This window comes from Monodelphis domestica, chromosome 4 (genome assembly GCF_027887165.1).
Source record: "Monodelphis domestica isolate mMonDom1 chromosome 4, mMonDom1.pri, whole genome shotgun sequence".
Classification (NCBI taxonomy): domain Eukaryota; kingdom Metazoa; phylum Chordata; class Mammalia; order Didelphimorphia; family Didelphidae; genus Monodelphis; species Monodelphis domestica.
In genome coordinates, this window is record NC_077230.1 from 326,154,019 (window position 1) to 326,175,644 (window position 21,626).

Genomic DNA, 21,626 nt, shown 5'->3' on the forward strand with positions numbered 1-21,626 from the left:
TTTGGCACCCAGGGCATCGTGGACTCTGTCAAGAGAGTATGGATAGCCCCTGGTATAACTACTGTAGCCTCTAAAGTATGTTCAGCCTGTCCTATTTGCCAGGCATATAACCAACACGCATATTGTGGAAAAGCCTTTGGGGGACGTCCTCTGGCTTACACACCTTTTGAACATCTACAGATAGATTTCATAACAATGCCAAAGGCTGGACGTTATAAATTTTGTCTAGTAATTGTAGATCAACTAACCAGATGGCCGGAAGCATTTCCTACTGCCCGAGCCACAGCAGATTTTGTTGCAAAGATACTTTTAAAAGAAATTATTCCTCGTTTTGGCCTACCAGCACGTATTGACTCCGATAGAGGGAGTCATTTTACCGATTCTGTCTTAAATCAAATATATTCTTGCTTGGGGATAACTCCAAAATTCCATGTTCCATATCACCCCCAGAGCTCAGGCCAAGTGGAGAGGATGAATAAAGAACTTAAGACTATGATTGGCAAATTGTGCACTGAGACCCATTTAAAATGGCCTGAAATTCTCCCTCTGGCCCTATTTTATCTTAGAAGCAGGCCTAGAGGAGACTTACATATTTCACCATTTGAGATGCTTTTTGGACATCCGCCTATACAGGCTAAGCCTTTCTCCCCGGCTTATACATCGCTATTAGGGGGAGATATTACTATTGCTTCCTATATACAGGAGTTACAGCACAAACTACGTGAACTTCATGAATCCGGAGCTGCAGTACAAGCTGGACCATTAGACTTTTCTCTGCATGACCTGAACCCAGGAGATAAAGTTTATATCAAGAATTTCAAGCAAACTGGAGCAACTGAACCTTCATGGGAAGGACCATTCCAAATATTATTAACTACTCTAACATCTATAAAGATTGGAGAAAGAGACTCTTGGATTCACTGCTCACATGTGAAGAAAGCATCTTCTGCTGAGACTGACTCTATCTTATCATATGAATTGGAGATAATAATCCATAGACAAATGGATGCTTTTTTTTTTCAAGAATATATTGAATTATTGATTTTTTTCTTATTTTTTCTTATTTCTATTCTTTTATTTTTTGACCAGAATATTTGATTTTTTTCTCATTTTTTGTACTGAAGGTACACATAATTAATATTAATATTATTTTTCCTGCAGTAATACAAGTTAATATATATACTCTTGCTATAATATCAATATATGCCTAAAAGCTTTAAACTATGGGAACCTGCCATTTATTGATAAAATATTATAGGACTGTGATTAATGTTTGTGTCTGATTCCAGGAAAAGGGATAAAAACAAGGAGCACAGACTAAACCTGAATAGTGCCAATAGAGCACACAAGAAATATTAAGTGAGACTTGAGGTTGCGACGCTTAACTTATGTTTAAGTCGTAGGACTTCCTTGTATCTACACTCTTTTCGAAGTACTCAAACAAGTACAAAGCTTGACTATCATGCTGGCTCCCTATATCCCTGAGGAAAAAATCAGACAAGGGAATGACATTTCCCCATCAAAATAGAATTCTAATTATTTCCTTCTTATATTATGGCAACTTCCTGTAGTCTTGGCTACAAATGGCTAAGTGAAATATTACTGCATTCTGTCCTACATACTTGTGGGATAGAAATTACTTTAAACTGGACCTATACAAGGTCTATTTTGAATTTTCTTATGTTTTTGATTATTTTTCTATTCTTTTGATAATTGACACATACACCCCCATAACTGAACATTGCATTCTGAGCTAAACTTGATATTTTTAAAATACTTACTTCAGGGGGGATTGTATTTTAATTTAAAATCTAAGAATTTTTGAATTTTTTTTTGTTTGAGATTGCATTTTTATAAAAATCCAAGAATTTTGTTTAAGATTTTACTTTTATAAAAAATTCAAAGATTTTGATTTTGTTCGAGAAAAGATCTTCAAGAAAGAAGCTTGAAACTTTTATATTCAGAGAATGAACTGTTGCAGAAAGATGCCGAAAACCTACACTTTATCAAGAAGATCAAGAATGAACTTTGGATGTGATTGATTGGACTGAACTTTTGATTGAACATTTATTGTAACTGTACACATTTATGACAAAAGGGACTGCCCCTAATTTTGCTTTCTGTCAATGCGCCTAGCAAACATTGGTTTTGCTTTCTTTTCTTTTCTATTTCCTCTTTCACTATTCTAATTTCTCTTAGAAAATTGAATATTGTGTATATCTTTAGTTAGAAGTGAATTTAGAACTACAAAATGATTATGTGAAATGATCAATGGGGAGACTAGTCTCCCAATGATCATCAGGGGGGATTGTAAACCTCAAAATTCCTTAGACTTATAAATGTTGGAAATTTCACCATTGGGATATTTCATACTTGGAAAATTTCTTACTGATAGTCTATTGGAATGGGAACCCCATTGGCATGGGAGGTTCCTTCTCTTCCCTTCTTAAGATTACTTTAGGACAGAAACCCTTTGCTGAACAATGGAAAGGACTTTGACCTATGCTTAAGCATAGAACAGGAATTTCTTTGAATCATGATTGATTTTAGAATTGATACAATGGAGATACTTGGAATAAATCTCCACCCTATTCAGTCCTAACAGGATTGAGTAAGGGCTGCAGCCTAGATCAAAGATTTAATCATTTGAAAATATGACCTTCAACAGACATGTGCAAAAGCCAGAAACCTCTGGGCGGTCCTGGGTTAAGCTAGAGCCTCCATTGGCACAGGGAAATTGATGAACAGGGATTGGTAGATGGGAGAACTGAGAGGAGGAACTTGGATGGTTTCCTGAAAGAGAGGAGGGTCTGGAGACTTGAGGGTGGTTGAGGAGTTTGGTCGGGGTGATTGCGGTGGACTCGGAGAAGCTTGCGCTGAAGGAAGCTGAAGGTGGGGGCCTCTGAGACTGTTTCTCCATTTTGGTCACGTGAGTGATAGGGACTGATCTCTTTTCTTTGCCCCAGCTATCTAAGGGCTTGGGCCTTTTGGCCCAGCCTAAACAGAAGGGGTATTTAAGCCCTATTCCCTTCTCTCCCTTTTTCTTTCTCTCTATCTCTAATTCCTTTCTTGCTCCTATTGTAATTAAACTCCAAAAAAGGCTGACGGCTGACTTGAGTTTTTCATTTAGGAATTACATAGCTGAATTCCTTGGCGACCTTAAATTAATATATATCAGTCTTTTAAAGTGATTCCCTTGTCACAGTATATGTGAGCAATTTGGGTGCTGAAAAAAACCATTAAACTTTTGAAACCAAAAATGAGCCGTTGTATCAAGAAAAATGATTAAATCAGCTTGGAAAAGATGTAAAATATTACCTCTTGTATATGTACACAGTCCTGAAAAGTGCAGGGAGTGTGGGTGGGGAATATTTGTGCATGAAATACTGATAAACTCCTTGTGTGAAGAATGTTTTTTCTGTTAAAATGTGAGTGTAGACCTAATAGACAACTGAGGGGGATGTTTGTAAGCGCAGAGATATGATTTAAGCCTCAGGGCATTATAGTCCCTCAGTTTTTTGGTATATTTTTATATCTTGAATGGTTAAAACATAATTGTAAATTAAAATCTATGTGGAGATTGGGTTAAAAGAAGACTTATGGCTTCATAACTGACAGAAAGTTGGATTTCATGAGTTCTATCTCCTAGGGGAATGCTGTGAGTAATTGACTACCAGGAGGCTCAGATTTGAGTGGTGAGGAATCCAGAAGGAGAGGAGCTAACTGAGCTTTAAGGCAGTAGTAGGAACTAAGTGAGAAAGCTCTAGCAGAAACTGAACTGATAGGAAGGGTTCACTTTCTGTATTTGGAAGATTGAGTATTGAAAGAGAAGCATTTTATAGACTGGCTGATGAAATAATTGAGAGCCTTCTTAGAAGAATGCTGAACTCTTCTCTTTAGTGACACCTTTAAGTTTTGTGGTGTGTTTTTTTTAAACCCTCATCTTCTATCTAAGAATCAAAAGCTATATATTGGTTCCTGGGCAGATGAGCAGTAAAGCCTAGGAAATGGGGATTAAGTGACTAGTATAGACTAAGAATAGCTAGGAAGTGTCTGAGGTCAGATTTGAACCCTTGATCTTCCATCTCTAGGCCTGGCTTGCAATCTGCTGAGCCAACTAGCTGCCTGAAATTTAGATTTAAGAGAGGTAAAACCTCTCAAATACCCAACTACTTGGTTCTTCTTTCTCTGGTTTTTATGGAAAAAGCAGATGGGAAAAGAGGAGATGTGAGAGCAGAGAGATGATTAAGACCTCAGGGCATTATAGTTCCTCAGCTTTTTGGCTTATAATTATTTTTGTCTTGAAAGGTTAAAACATAATTGTAAAGCAAAACTGGAGACTGAGCTAAATGAAGACTGATGTTTCTTTACTGACAGCTATGTGTCACAGTGAATAGTTCTAGACTGGCATCAGTAAGACTCATCCTCCTGAGTTCAAATCTGGCTGCAGACTCTAGTTGTGGGACCCTAGAAAAGTCATTTAATTCTGTGAGCCTCATTTTCCTCCTCTGCAAGATGAAATAGAGAAGGAAATATCAAATCCACTAAGCTCAAAAGAGGTCAAGAAGAGTCAGACAGTACCAAAAAAGTATTTGGCAAGAAATAGATTCTGATGCTGATCAAATAACAAAGATTGCTACTAGAGGAAGAACTAACTTCTTGATTAGCCTAATTGTTGATCTATGAGTTTATTTTTTTAGCTACTGATAACTAAATAGATGATTGAATAGAATTATCTTGAATGAATATCTGACCAGGTTTCTTCTTACTCCCTGAGAAGTTTTACAGTTCTTTGGCTTAAAGGATCTGTTGGCCATTAACAGCACAACACTTTCTCTGTGTTCTTTTAAGATGATTACTAAATAGGTTGTCATCGATTTGTTAAGATTTGAGAAGAGGAAGTGGAACAGATTTTCTCAGCAGGAAACAGTGAGGACCAGAAATTAGGCAGCTAGTACTGAAGTGACTTCCTGTGGGAGAGATTTTTCTCAAAGGGACCTTGCTTATCAGTTGTTGTAGTCAAGAGTTATGAGTTGCTTCAAGGAAGCGGCTTTTCCTCCTTCATGTTAAGTATCTATTTCTGCCCATATTGGTGGGATAGTGTGACCCAGGTTTATGTGTAAATTTATGTATTTATTATACTTTCATTTGCCTTTTGTTGGGTAACAGTGATGTTATAATTAATGGATCTTTTTCCTTTATTGTTAAATATATTGTATTTTTGTTTGTTAAGAACTGATGGTGTCATAGTGATTGACTTCGTGTAGTGGGGGAAGTCTATCAATGGAATGTCACTGACCTACAATCGTGAGTAGTCAAAATATATCCTCCATCCTTAAAAAGGTAACCATTAGCACCCTGAAAGATTTTGAGTCATCGCCACTTACTGATAGTTCATCTCTGGGAACACCAGAGTAGTTGCTAATAGGAAAACAAGCCAGCCCAAAAGGAGATTGGTGGCCACATCTTATGCCAAGGTCTACATTTGGAAAAAAACAAGGGTAGGAAGTGATTCAAACCAACTTCTGATATTCTATCTATCCACAGTCACATAGCAAATCTGCCAAAAGGAGCAGAGATGTTGAGGAAGATATATTGGAGAATAAAGATCCTAATTGTTTTTAGGGAGGAGAGGAGAGATTTCTTTTGGCATTGCTACTTTGAGAGCTGATCCAGCGGTCCCTCAGAGGGTGAGGGTCCTCTGCCAAGGGTGATGGTCTAGTTGAATAATGAAGGGAGAGACACTGTGTGCTCAGGCCCACATACATAGGCATCACACAGTGTTCTGCCATGGCATGGAGTCTTGTTTATTATATAGGTTAGTGAGTACATACATCTTTGGCACACCATTAATTTTCTACTTACATGTTTCCATGGAACTTAACAACAGACACGAAGTCTATGGAGATAGTTAATGAAACATTGTTATTACAACAGAAATAGAGATAAATGACATAAGTAGAGTGATTTGGAGGTTTGTCCCTTTTGACCCAGGGAGAATCATTGTTACTCTTGGTCAGCTTTCACAATAAATCACAATTACTTAGGAGATGGATAACAAAATATGTTGTAGCTAGGCATAAGGTTAGAAGGTAATTTGAGACAGTACAGATTTGGGGTTTCCTTCAATTTACAAGTTCTGTTTTTCTTGTGTTATTTTAAAGCACCTGGAAATGTTGCCTGGTTTCTGTCTTCAGTGGAGTGTGTTTTGAAGGTGATTGATGTTCTTGGCTTGCCTGGCTTGTAATGGGAGTGAATGTAACTCTGTGGAGAGAGAAAGGAGGGGGATAATGGTTAGTGATCTTTAGCTTTTAATTCTGTGAATGTAATCTTTTGGGGTAATAATTTGGGGGGATTAAGGTTGAATATATGTACATTCTATAAGTCTTTTCTCTTATATCATTTTTTTATATTGGAGAGAGAACAATAAATATCCATTATTAAGGGAAGTTTAAGAGAGAGAAGTCACAGAGGGGGATCAGTGGGGGCCTCATTTTCTGGGGCTTGCAGCCCCCATTTCCCAAACTGTGACCTTGTCAGCCAGTGGAGGTATGATGGTCTCCAGCACTGCTGCAAAAAAAAATGCCCTTTTTAGGAGAGGCAGTTGAAATAAATTAGATTTGCCAAATGTATAGAACAGTTGATGACTTGATTCTAAATCCAGCCGTGCTAAGAGCTAACTCTATCTGTAAGTCACATCACCTTCTTGGATTTCAGGGTCTTCTGCCACATGATTAAGTTGGAATTGATTATTTCTTGGAGTTTCTGGAGGAGAATGTCAACTGAAATGGATGGGGAGGAATGATAAAATAGGAAAGAACCACTTTATCTTCATTGTTTAGATATTACCATACTCATTCCATTTCCTCATTCCCAGAAATGGGTTCTCTCCTTAAACTTCTCCTCTTAGCATCCTAGTGTCTCTTTAAGGTTCAGTTCATGTATCATAGGCCAGGTAAACTTGTGTGAATTTAATATAAATTGTATTCCTTATTCCATTTAAAAACTCATTTTGATCAATATCAGCCCTGTCCTTTGACTGAGCACCTGCTGGTTCCCTGGCCACTTGGAGGGCCTGGATTTATTTATTTATTGGGGGGTGTTGGCTTTAGTCCCATATGGATCATGGTGTCTTAAAGACCAGACTTTGACCAAGACTGAGGTTAAGTCTGTCCAACCAGAGGGATGGGGTGGCCTAAATAACTTGTGTTTGGGTCTTGTTTCACGGGGGTTGAAAATTCTTGTTGGTGAATGGAGACAGTCTGGCAAATAGATTAATTTGGCCGGCCAGGTGATCAAAGTAAATGCTATTCCATTTGGGTTTCAGAATTATTAGAGCTTACATTTATCTAACATGTTATTAAGTCCTTGAATTTTTGTTGGGTGTTATAGTTTAGAAAGTACCTTCAGGGCATTATTTCACTTGAGCTTTACAACAATCTAGTGAAACTATTGTCATTATTATTCCCATTTTCAAGAAAAATCATACCATAAATAACTTATATGGATCACCTAGCTAGCTACTAAATGGAAGATGAGAAATTTGAACTGAGACCTTAACGACTCCGATTTTGTTAATCTTTTCCACTCTGTAATTTGGCCTTTTTTGGAATTGGAGAGTGAAAGATAATATCATTTGGCAAAAGAAATAAACGCTTTAGATTCTATCCTGTAATTGATAAACTCTTCTGGTAAAACGAAAATTCCTTGATTGCCACATGCTTAAGACAACAATCAGTGAATCTCTCTGGTAATGAATTTTTATAATGAAGAGGATTGTTTAAATGCATGTTCTGTTAATAATTTCAGTGTCATAGGACAAATTTCTTTTTTATACATTTAACAAATATTTTAGAGTTAATTTTATTTTTTTCATGAACCATTAATCTAAATTATTCCTCTGAGAATACACTTTTCCATACCAGAGGACTGAAACATACAAATTGACACTCCCTCAAATACTCTAACTTCTCTGAATTTCAAGTTGCCTGACTTACACAGTTCCTTTGACCTATGCCACTTCACCTTAATCACTGACAAGAATTCTTCATTTCCATGATCATAAACACTGAAATTCCATTCATCTGATCAAACCTCCCATGACACTTAATTTTTTCATTCTCTTTACTAAGAATCTTGCCTCATTTGAAAACAAATTCAGCCATTCACTGAGTTTTTTTATCCCGTCCTTTTCATTTCATATCATTCAAAACCTTCCCTACTCCCACTCCTTTTTCTTTCTTTTTTAATATTTCTTTTTATAAATTTTATTTAATTGATTAATTTAGAGTATTTTTCCAGGATTACAAAATTCATGTTCTTTCCCTCCCCTCTCCCCAACCCCTTCCCATAGCTGACGCACAATTCCACTGGGTTTTACATGTGTCATTGGTGAAGACCTATTTCCATATTATTGATATTTCCAATAGGGTGATCATTTAGGGTTTATAACCCCAATCATATCCCCATTGACCCATGTAATCAAGTAGTTGTTTTTCTTTTGTGTTTCTACTCCCACAGATCTTCCTCTGAATGTGGATAGTGTTCTTTCTTATAAGTCCTTCAGAATTGTCCTGGATCATTGCACTGCTACTTGTAGAGAAAGGACAAATTTCACAGATATCACATTTTGCAGCAAATGCCTATTTGTCAATTTTCTATGAAATTAAAGTAGATGCCCCTGTGGATCCATGTTCTACTATTTACTTTGGGCCCCTGGGCAAGTTGTCCTCTCTGGGTCTCATTTTCTTGACCCATTAAATGAAGAGTATAGATGAGACAGATGTCTTTCACTTTGAAATCTTTTGAATGTATTTTTGTTTTTGCTATCTCTCCTTTCTCTACTCTACTTTTTGTTTTCCTGTGATTTTGTTTAGATTACCCTATGCAAATAAAATTGCAGGAAAACAATTTACTTGCTTCACTGATGCATATCTGCATTTGACCTACAACTTAGAGCTAGGTTGAGTGATTTGTTTATGGTTACTCAAGTAAAGTTTTTCAGGAAGGATGTGAACCATATATTCTTAATCCCAACCCTTTATGTACAGCCTTTCATTGCCTCTCTCTATTCTGCTTTATCACAGTAACCAAACACAGGACTTTTTCAGACATTTTCATTTTCAACTAATAATTCAACCCAAATAGGCTAGGTTATTCTCATAGCTAGATTTCTAATCCTTGGAACTTTAGAGTAGCAAAAGTTGAGAAAAGTCCGTTTCCTTCTGCCAGCCTGAAAGATATTCCTGCTGCCTCTATGATTGTGAAGTGAATACTGGCTTAGTGACTTGGCTGTTCTTTAAGAGATATTGGGCACTAGATGTATCACAATTGGGGAAAATTAGATTAATTCTGTTGTAAACCAGCAATTACTATAAGTGAATGGAGGCTATTCTAAGCTCAAAAGCCCTTTCATTTATCCACATATCAAAATGTTCCTGCATTTCATCCCATTCAGAATCAGCTATGGCACTGACCTTATAAAGGACAATTTAAAAACAATTTTTTTAATGAGGCACAAAATTAGCCCTTTAGAAGCCCAAATGATAGAAGGCTTCAAAATATGCAAAGAAGAAGAAAAAGCTGGTCATGGACTGACTTTACTGGTTCTGAGGAGGATTCACTTCATGCATTTCAATTATTCCTAGAGTGCAAGCTGACTGGATCACTCCGGTAGGAAGAAAACCTTTCCTAAAAAAATCAACAGGTCACTTACCCTTAAGATCCCTCTTCTATAAGATTCTGCAAAGTGGGTGTAGGGAGCATGTGTCAGAAAGCAAAACATAGATGGGGGAGGGTTTTGATTTAGCTTCTAGACTCAGCTATGCTGCTGACTTGTCCTGGGTCCTGGGTGGCTCCAAGAGTAGTCACATAACCTCTGGGTTCTATTAGGAGCACTGGACTAGGTGATCCCTAACATTCCTTCCTTTTCAATCCTTCAGTGAGTTCTTTGATAAAAGACTAACCTCATTTTGGGAAAGTTATTCACAGGCACAGTGAGTAGAGCACCAGGCTTGGCAACAAGGAAGACCTCAGTGCAAATCCATCCTTAGTCACTTACTATCTGTGTGATCCCAGGAATCATTTAATCTCTCTTTGCCACAGTTTTCTCATCTTTAAAATAGGTTGATAATAATAATGCCTACCTAGCAGGGTAGTATTGAGGATCAAATGAAATAATTTTGTAAAAAGTACTTATAACAGTGCCTGGCACAGAATAGGTGCAATATAAATATATAGTCTCCTCCCCTTCCCTTGTATTGCATTGTATTTATTTTGTGAAATATTTCCCAGTTACATTTTGATCTGTTTTCAGACAGATGGGAGTGTCATGGGCCATGTATTTAAGAGCTTTTCTATGAGCAACTCTAAGACTGTAAATTGGAGAGAAGGAGTTGACCTTCATTAGTAGAGGGAGTTTCCTCACCCAGGAGTTCCCTACACCAGTGAAATCACAAGTTCAGTCTCAATCCCTATCCTTGTGTTAAACAGGTTATTATATTTTTAGCTGGAATTAGAACCCAGGTTTCCTATCATCCAATTCCACTGTACCCCTAGATCAGGGTTTTGATTTTAAAAATTCTATTCATAAAATTGTATTTGAATATTTTCCAAATTGTTTGAATCTGCCAGAATCTACATTCCACTGGTACAACCTTTAAGGTCCATACAGTGATGGATCCTATTGGAGTGGGATATTGATTGAGGATGAACTCATGTAACATGGATGATTAATGTTGAACCTATGATTAGGTCAAATCCACATGTCTCTTTCACATACACGGTTTTCTTTCATAATCTTTCTTTCTTTCTTTCTTTCTTTCTTTCTTTCTTTCTTTCTTTCTTTCTTTCTTTCTTTCTTTCTTTCTTTCTTTCTTTCTTTCTTTCTTTCTTTCTTTCTTTCTTTCTTTCTTTCTTTCTTTCTTTCTTTCTTTCTCCCTTCCTTCCTTCCTTCCTTCCTTTCTTTCTTTCTTTCTTTCTTTCTTTCTTTCTTTCTTTCTTTCTTTCTTTCTTTCTTTCTTTCTTTCTTTCTTTCTTTCTTTCTTTCTTTCTTTCTTTCTTTCTTTCTTTCTTTCTTTCTTTCTTTCTTTCTTTCTTTCTTTCTTTCTTCCTTCCTTCCTTCCTTCCTTTCTCTTTCTTTCTTTCTTTCTTTCTTTCTTTCTTTCTTTCTTTCTTTCTTTCTTTCTTTCTTTCTTTCTTTCTTTCTTTCTTTCTTTCTTTCTTTCTTTCTTTCTTTCTTTCTTTCTTTCTTTCTTTCTTTCTTTCTTTCTTTCTTTCTTTCTTTCTTCCTTTCTTTCATCAATTTCAAACATTATTCCTTGGTTACAAAAATCATATTCTATTCCTCCTTCCTTTCCCACCCTTCCAATAGCCGATGTGAAATTCCACATGTGACCTTGATCAGAACCTATTTCCATGTTGTTGATGTTTGTACTAAGATGTTCATTTACAGTCTATATCCCTGATCATATCCCCCTCAACCTATGTATCCAAGCAATTATTTTTCTTTGGTGTTTCTACTCCCACAGTTTTCCCTCTGCATGTGGATAGTGTTCTTCCTCATAGATCCCTCTGGGTTATTCATGATCACTGCATTGCCACTGATGTAGAAGTCCATTATATTCAATTGTACCACAGTATATCAGTCTCTATGTACAACGTTCTAGTTCTGCTCCTTTCATTCTGCATCAATTCCTGGAGGTTATTCCAATTCCCAGGAAATTCCTCCAGTTTATTATTTCTTTTAGCACAATAGTATTCTATCACCAACATATACCATAATTTGTTCAGCCATTCTCTAATTGAAGGGCATCCCCTCATTTTCCAATTTTTTTTTTGCTCCACAAAGAGCTCAGCTATGAATATTCTTGTACAGGTCTTTTTCCTTATTATCTCTTTGGGGTACAAACCCAGCAGTGCTATGGCTGGATCAAAAGACACAGTCTTTTAGAGGCCTTTGGACATAGTTCAAATTGCCCTCCAGAATGGTTGGATTAATTCACAACTCCACCAGCAATGCATTAATGTCCTGACTTTGCCACATCCCCTCCAGCATTCATTACTTTCCATAGCTGTCATGTTAGCCAATCTGCTAGGTGTGAGGTGATACCTCAGAATTGTTTTGATTTGAATCTCTCTGATTATAAGAGATTTAGAACACTTTTTCATGTGTTTATTAAAAGTTTTGAATTCTTTTACTGAAAATTGCCTATTCATGTCCCTTGCCCATTTATTAATTGGAGAACGGTGTGATTTTTTGTACAATTGATTTAGCTCTTTATACAATTGAGTAATTAGACCTTTGTCAGAGGTTTTTGTTATGAATATTGTTTCCCAGTTTGGTGCTTTCCTTCTAATTTTGATTACATTGGTTTTGTTTGTACAAAACCTTTTTAATTTGATGGAATCACAATTATTTATTTTACATTTTGTGATTTTTTTCTGTCTAGCTTGATTTTAAAATCTTTCCTTTCCCAAAGGTCTGGAATGTATACTATTCTGTCTTCACCTACTTTACTTATAGTTTCCTACATTATGTTCAAGTCATTCACCCATTCTGAGTTTATCTTGGTGCAGGTTGTGAGGTGTTGATCCAAACTTAATCTCTCCCACACTGTCTTCCAATTTTCCCAGCAGTTTTTATCAAATAGTGGATTTTTGTCCCAAAAGCTGTGGTCTTTGGGTTTGTCATAGACTGTCTTCTTGAGGTCATTTATCCCAAGTCTACTACACTGATACTCCTTTCTGTCTCTTAGCCATTACCAAATTGTTTTGATGACCACTGCTTTGTAATATAGTTTGAGATCTGGGACTACAAGGCCACCTTCCTTTGTATTTTTATTTTTCATTATTTCCCTGGATATCCTTGATCCTTTGTTCTTCCAAATGAACTTTGTTATGGTTTTGTCTAATTCAGTAAAAAAAAATTTTGGAAGTTCAATGGGTATGGCACTAAATAGATAGATAATTTTGGGTAGGATGGTCATTTTTATTATGTTAGCTCGTCCCACCCATGAGCAATCAATTTTTTCCAATTCTTTAGATCTAGTTTTAATTTTGTGGAGAGTGTTTTGTAGTTGTGTTCATATAGATCCTGTGTTTGTCTCGGGAGATAGATTCCTAAGTATTTTATTTTGTCTAGGGTAATTTTGAATGGGATTTCTCTTTCTAGTTCTTGCTGCTGAGCTGTGTTGGAATTATATAGAAATGATGATGACCTATGTGGGTTTATTTTGTATCCTGCAACTTTGCTAAAGTTGTTGATTTTTTCGATTAGCTTTTTGGTTGAATTTCTAGGATTCTTTAAGTAGACCATCATGTCATCTGCAAAGAGCGATAATTTGGTCTCCTTCTTGCCTATTTTGATGCCTTCAATTTCTTTTTCTTCTCTAATTGCTACTGAAAGTGTTTCTAGTACAATGTTAAAAAATAGAGGTGATAATGGCCATCCTTGTTTCACTCCTGATTTTATTGGGAATGCATCTAGTTTATCCCCATTGCAGATAATGTTGACTGATGGTTTTAGATAAATACTATTTATTATTTTTAGGAAGGACCCTTCTATTCCTATACTTTCTAGTGTTTTCAATAGGAATTAGTGTTATATTTTGTCAAAGGCTTTTTCTGCATCTATTGAGATAATCATGTGACTTTTTTCATTTTTTTGTTGATATAGTCAATTATGTGGATGATTTTCCTAATATTGAGCCATTCTTGCATTCCTGGATCCCACCTGATCATAGTGATTAACTCTCATGATGACTCTCTGGACTCTTTTTGCTCGTATTCTATTTAAGACTTTTGCATCTATGTTCATTAATGAGACTAGTCTATAGGTTTTTTTGTTTTTTTGTTTTTGTTTTTTTCTTTCTTTGTTTTTCACATGCCTGACTTTGGAATCAGTACCATATTTGTGTCATAAAAGGAATTTGGTAGAATTCCCTCTTTCCTTATTATGTCAGATAATTTGTATAGTATTAGGGTTAGCTGCTCTTTGAATGTTTGATAGAATTCACTTGTGAATCCATCAGGCTCTGGGGATTTTTTCATAGGGATTTCTTTGATGGCTTGTTCAATTTCTTTTTCTGTTATGGGATTATTTAAGAATTCTATTTCTTCTTCTGTTAATCTAGGCAATTTATATTTTTGTAAATATTCATCCATATTACCTAGATTGGCATATTTGTTACCATATAATTGAGTAAAATAGTTTTTAATGATTGCCTTAATTTCCTCTTCAATGGAGGTGAGGTCTCCCTTTTCATTTATGATACTACTAATTTTGTTTTCTTCTTTTCTTTTTTATTAGATTGACCAGTACTTTGTCTATTTTGTTTGTTTTTTCAAAGTACCAGTTTCTAGTCTTATGTATTAGTTCAACAGTTCTTTCACTTTTGATTTTATTAATTTCTTCCTTAATTTTTAGTTTCTCTAATTTAGTTTTCTTCTGGGGATTTTTAATTTGTTCACTTTCCCCTGGAAGTATATAGTCAGTTTTGATGGATAGGTGATTCTTGGTTGAAGACCCAGTTCTCTGGCCTTTCTGAATATCATGTCCCAAGCCTTGCGATCCTTGAGTGTGGAAGCTGCCAGGTCTTGTGTGATCCTGATTGGTGCTCCTTGGTATATGAATTGTCTCCTTTTGGCTTCTTATAGAATTTTCTCCTTAGCTTGAAAGCTCTTGAATTTGGCAATTACATTCCTAGGAGTTGTCTTTTAAGGGTTTAGTGTAGTGGGCGTTCTCTGAACTCTTTCAATGTCTATTTTTCTCCCTCCTTCATGAATATCAGGGCAGTTTTCTTGGATGATTTCTTGTAGCATGATGTTAAGATTTCTGTTTATTTCTGGCTTTTCAGGTAGACCAATGATTCTCAAATTATTTCTCCTTGGAAAACAGAGGTTTTCCTTATCTGTCATCTTCTCACTGAGATATTTTATGTTTTCTTCTATTTTGTCAGTCGTTAGACTTTACTTTATTAATTCTTGCTGTTTTACAAGATTAATGTCTTCCAGTTGCCTAATTCTGGTCTTTTAAGACTGGTTTTCCATTTCAGTTTGGTCTATCCTGTTTCTCCATTTGGGAGTTCTTGTCCTTTAAAGTGTTATTTTCTCTTTGAATTATTTCCTACTTTTTTTGCCTTCCATCTTTTTGATAAGCTCCAATTTAAATTCTTCAAGAACTTGTGGACAATTTCCATTTTTTGGAAGTTTTTGGATTTTTTTCAATTTCCTCCTCTATTTCCTCTTAAGTCTGGGGTTTTTTTTGGAAAAATTTTCCAGGGTCAACCCCTTCTTCTTGTTTTTCTTCCTGCAGGGAAGTGGTTGTTCCTGAGCACTATTTGCCATCACTGTGGAGGTGTTTTCTTCCCTTTTTAGTCAGAAATCTGAGTTAGATGGGCAGGCTCTTTGTGTATGGAGTTAAGGAGCAAAAATTTTGCCTGAGACAAGCTCTCTAATCTCCGCGGTTTCTGCTGTTTGCTGCCCTTCTTTGTGCTATCTTCCCACAAGAGTCCATGGTCTATGCTCTTCAGCCTTTTGGGGTTTCAGCTGTAGCTGCTCTCAGGAATGGATCTTTGGAGGTCTTAGTCAGCTTCCAAGGACCTAGTTGTGCCCCTCACTCACTCTAGAGGTGACCCTCACTCACTCACTGATTCTGGCATGCTCTGGCTCTGACTCTGGCTCCATAGGTGGGATGAGGAAGGGTAGATCAGCTTATGATTTGGTGGGACCTTTTTCACTACCTTATAGTGTTGCAATGCCCAAATCCCATGTACCTTCAATGCAATGCCCTACTATACAGTCCCTTCGTTCACATGAATTTGGGTTTTTTTGGTCTTTTAAAGATGTGTGTTATCGGTAGGTGCTGAGGAGGGGAAGAGTCCTGCATCTAGACTGCTGCCATGTTTACCCAGCTTTTTCTTTCTCAATTTTTTTTAAGTTGCAGTTAGGAACAATTTTTGACAATTGCTTTCTGGCATTTTGCAAATCAGATTCTCACCACTCCAGGTGGTAAATAGACTGATATAGGTTATACTAGTGCTTTCATGCAGTATGTATTCTCATGATGCTCATGCTGTGACAGAAGATACATATCACACATATAATAAAAAAAACTCAAAGAAAATAAAGTGGAAGATGGCATGTTTTGATCTGTAATCAGAGTCCAACAGTTCCTTCTTTAACTGTGGATAGCATTTTTCATCATATACACTTTGTGGATATCTTGGAAACTTGATTTGATGATAATAGTTTAGTCCTTCACAGTTGGTCATTGTACAATATTTCTGTTACTATATACAGTATTTTCCTGGTTCTCCTCCCTTTCCTTTGTATCAGTTCATATAAGTCTTTCTAAATTCATCCTGGCATTGCTTATGAAACAGTAGTATTCCCTTACAAGCACATACCACAGTTTGTTCAGTTATTCTTCAATTGATGCATGCTCCCTCAATTTCCAGTTCTTCACCGATACAAAAAGAGCCTTTTTTCCCCCCTTACCATTTACCCTCTAGGTTGTTTTGAGGATCAGATGAATTAATAATGATGAAATGCTTTTCAAATTTTAAAGCAATATATACCTATTAGATGATGAGCTCCTAAAGGGACTGTCTTCTTTTTTGTATCTTTAGATGTTAGCCCAGTGCTTGCACACAGTAAGCATTTAATAATGATCCTTGTTTTAACTCAGTATATTAAAAAAAACCCAAAAAGTCTAGACATTCACTTTTTCCAATCTATGTATTTCCAAGATTTGCAAAGGAATGGGAGATGTCTTCTCAAGTTGATTCCTCAATGCTGTGTGGGTTGTTTGTAATTCTATAACATTAACTTTCCACTCTAAGATGGTTGTTTCCATTTCCAGTGTTATAATTGTTGAGTATATTGTGTCCTTGGCTCTGCTTTCTTCATCTGTTCTTGGAACTTCCCATGCTTCTGCAATTCATAAAATAATTTATTATAGCATAGCAGATTCCATTACATTCATGTACCATATTTGTTTGGCCTTTATCCAGTCATTGGGCAGCTATTTGTTTTCAATTTTTTATTATCACAAAAAATGCTTTATAAATACTTTGATGTCTATGGAGACTTCTTATCAATGGCTTCCTTGAAGTAGATGCCAAGTAGGGAAATATCTATGACAAAAGGTAACAAGTGATTTTCCTGTGACTGCATGGCTAGTCAGTGGTAGAGCTGAGATAAGAAACACAAATATCTGCATCTACAAAAAGGAAAAAAAAACTCTTTTGGGTGAGGGACACATTACCACTATTTTTCCATTTCACTTCCAGATTCATCTCTTTGTCAGTCGCTGACTCTCTTAGTCTCTCCTCTCCTCCCCTTCTTCCTCCAATCCTTCCTTCTTCTCTGTCCTAGCACAATTACTCTTAAGAACACCTCTCTGTCCAGCCTTTCTTGGGGTGAGGTATAAAGACCACAAGACTTGAAGATAGGAGAGGAATTTAATTTTCAGTTTGATCCTTAATTGATAGTGTGACCTTGGGCCAGTCCCTTAAACTCTCAGAGCCTTTATTTCTTTAGCTATAAAATGTGGCCATTAATAGATTTGTTACCTTGTATTAGAGGGTCATTATGGAGGGTACTTTTTAAGCCTTGCAGCCCTATGTAAATGTGCTATTATCTGGGATTGCAGAAGCAGGCAAAAGTCTAAGCAAGTAGGTAGCAACTAGATGGCTCACTGGATTGAGAGCCAGGCCTAGAGTTGGAAGGTTTAAATATTGCTTCTGACACTTCTAGCTGTGTGGCCCTAGTCAAGCCACTTAACCCCCATTGCATAACCCTTGCCACTCTTTTGCTTTGGAACCAATACATAGTATTGATTTTAAGATGGAAGGAAAGGGCTTAAAATAAAAAGGTCTAAGCAAATACTTCACCTCAGCAGGGAAACATACAAGAGTTGGGCAGGAAAATGACTAAATTTTTGCTTTCTTTCCTTTGCAGTATGAGGACCAGCATGGCAGTACAACAAGTTATTGTCTTGATATTTTCTGGATGGGTAAATGATATTCTGGACAAGAATTGGGCATGTTTCACTGCAAAGAAGGTTGTAAGCTCTGCTGAAAATGTACAAATCAGTGAGCTACCCCCTGGGCACTACAAGGAAAGGTGAGTTGGCCTGGCTGGGGATTGAGTTTGTTTTAAAAAACTATTTGCCTAATTTCCTTGAATGTAAAGGTTTTAAAATTAATCATCATATTTCTAAATTAAAATATTATTTTGTGTCTCTGTGTACATAAGGGGTATATGGGGTGCTCAGGGAGGGGTAGTATCTCTGGTATGGAGGGCTTGTCCTGCCCTCTTAGGGCAGCTCTCCAGCCTCTGACACCCAGCTCTCACTTGTGGCTCCCAGTAGCTGCTAGCATGCGGCAGCAGCCACACCCCAGGCAACGGCTTCGACAGGCCGGCTAAACCTTGTGAGGGTAGCCATCAGGTTGTCGACCCCTGGTGAACCAGGGCTTTGCTCACCCAGCATGTGAAGACTGCTTTGGCTGAACAGACGGAAGAAACCCATAAGAAAGTTCAACGGCTGAGAGGGCGACGCAGGGAAGCACTGTGGAGTGCTTAGGGCGTGTTGGAGCACAAAAGACAACACAGCCATCCAATGCCACTGAGGAAGTCTCCAGGTGTAACGACTTTTTGTACCATTGGACCCAGGCTTCCAATGCTGAGAGAGTGGGACTGTCTCTGTGCATTGACTTTTCCACTTAAATCTCCTTCACGCACAAGTGTCTTTGTGCACACTCATCTATACACCATAGATGAAACCACACAAAGACAATCGTCATCCTCGGTTACCGAGAGACTACTACTATATGTATACACATACACACGCAGAGGCACATGCCCTCACAGGGTGTACATTGTAATGGGGAAGGAAGGCAACATGTAAATAACTTAAGTATGTACAAAATAGAAAGAACAGATGAGTGAATCTGAAAAGGGAAAGCATTGATTTTCTATAGAATTGATTCCCTAGGTAATCCTTGCCATTTTTTTATGAATTTAAAAACAGGATTCTGAGAATGGGTTCATAGGCTTCACCAGACTATCGAAGGGATCTGTGACACTAAACAAGTTAAAAATCGCTACTCTACATTTTTTCTCTTTAATTTTCTTATTCCCTCTTGTGACATCCACTTTTTGCTTCCATTTGGTGATGCTCACATCTGTTTTTCTCCCCAAACAACCTTTTACCCCAGACCTGCATTTAAAACTGTGCCCTGCATCCCATTGCCTAGATATCCTACAGTTATCATCATATCAGACTCAACATCTCCGAATCATCTTGGACTCTTCCTTAAGTTTAGTTACTTCACTACATCTAATGAATTCAGTCCTATTAAGTATAACTGTATAAAATCTCATTTTTGCCCTCTCCTTTTTATTCCCATTGTTGCTACTGCGTTTTAGGACTCTGTTACTTCTCACCTGGAATATTTTAGTGGTCTCCTAATAATATTTTTTTCTTTTAGTTGATCCTTGCAGTGAGATCTAGCTTTTACTTCACTTCCAAAGTAATTTTCTACATCTTGGATCATATTATTCATTTGATCAAAAACTTTTGGTTGCTTACCAAATAAAGCCCAAATTCCTTAGCCTGCAATTCAGGACTTTCCCATGAATCTAAGCCCAGCATCTTGACTCTTTAAAGTCTTACTGATAGGCCTGAAGCAGTATGACTCTAGGAATCTACTAGGCCAACTCCTTATTTTACAAATTAGGGAACTGAAGCCCAGAGAGTTTAGGTCATTGGACAAAGGCCATCTACATATAATAAGTGAAAGAACCAGAGTTTATACTCCAATCATCTGAGCCTAAAACTCAGTGATCTTTCTACTGTTGCCATGTTAGATCTTGAAAAGACTTTAAAAGTCATCTTAAAACAGCCCCTTTGTTTTATGATGACTCAAGCGAGGTCACAAGATAGTAAGTGATTCATTTGCCCAAGATCACTTAGATGGTTAAGTAGAAAAATTGGGATTTGAACAGAGAAACTCAGACTCCAAATGCAGTTTCATTCTGATATGCTGTATCACCCTCCTTCACCACCTCCCCAACTCCCAGCCAATACCATATTAAGGAAGTCAAGTGTTCTTCCCTTGTGAAAAAGGAAGGAAATGTTGTAAAGCTCATTCTATACCTTAAAATCATCAATCAGCTCATTTGCCTTCATAATGTTCTTCTTGAGCCTTTGGATATATTGTTACTTTGTAATGTAACTTAAGATGAATGAGAGAAAATGAGTACTTTTGACATTTGATCCCCACACTTTCTTGCTGATCTTTTCTTGGCTTCTGTGGAACTAAAATCTGAGCATATTTTCTTTTTGGATTAGTTCTCTAGGACCACCATAAATAATGGCATCACTGAGCTTCTTACCCCGACCCAGTACCCCAGAGGGTACTATTGCTCCTAAGCTGGCAGCATGTCATTCTGCAGCAATACCTCCACAGGACAAAGACTTTAATACCCTTCTCCAACCTGGGACAGCATTTTACTGTAACACGCTCAGTCTAATAGGAGAGATCTAATAGGAGAGTTTGTAAGCTCACAGGATGATAGGATCAGAGTTGGAAAAGACATTAGAGGCCATTAAACCCAACGCTTACATTGTACACATCCATAACCAGTGCCTCCATCAAGAAGCAAGTAAGCACTCATCGTATGCTAGGTACTGGGCTAAGCATAGAGAATCTGACTCATTTGCTGCCCCCACAAAGCTCCCTTTCCCTTTGGGAAAACTGAGGCCAGAGAAATTGTGTCTAGCTCAGGATGACACAGCTGGTAGGTGTCAGAATCAGGATTTGCACCATGATCCAGGGCTTCGCCCACTACGTCACGTAGCCTCTCCATTTTGTTCTTGAAAAGCTGCTCTCAGCACAGCTTCACTGTTGAGTGCTTGTGTCGTAAGACTTCCAGAACAGGATGCCTTTCTCGCATGCCTGGAGTCTCAGTGTTTTGTCATTATGGCAGAAACATACAGTGTGGAATGAGGGCAGTGCCAGCTCCTTGTCATCCCAGTCTGGACACAGCAGGCGAAGTGTGCTCATTTCTGGACTCTACGTTTTTAGAAAGGACTTTGACAAGCTGGAGTCACCCTAAAGGAGGGCAGAAAGGATCCCAGGGAGGCGTGAGGCCCTGCTCTAGAAGGAGCTCTTGAAGCAAGTCAGGGACTGTGACCCAAAGAAGAGAAGCTGAAGAGGGATGAGGTTGTCTTCAAGCATATGAATGTTTGAGTCTGAGGGCAGAACCAGGAGCAACAACAACAATACTGGTCACTGTTTCTCTAGCCCTTTAAGGTTTGCTAAGAACCTTACACATGTTATCTCATTTGAGACCTCTGAGGTAGGTGCTATGATTGTCCCCATCTTACTCTCAAGAAAACCGATGGTAAGAGAGGTTATCCCATGTGCCCAGGGTCCCACAGCTAGTTAGTGACCGAGGCAGCTTTGAACTCAGAACTCGTGACTCCAAGTCCAGCACTCTCATTTACTGAGCCACCTTGCTGCCTCTAGAGCCATGGAGAAGATTTTCACAGAAGCACTTTTAGGTTAACCCAAGGCTGGGGGAAACAGACAAAAAAAACAAAACCACTTTCCCAACAG

General features: G+C 37.5%; 1 pseudogene; it reads left to right on the forward strand.

Moving 5' to 3' along the window:
- Positions 1-21,626, forward strand: part of LOC130458982 (dipeptidyl peptidase 1-like) — a 50,515-nt pseudogene that overhangs the window by 18,570 nt on the left and 10,319 nt on the right.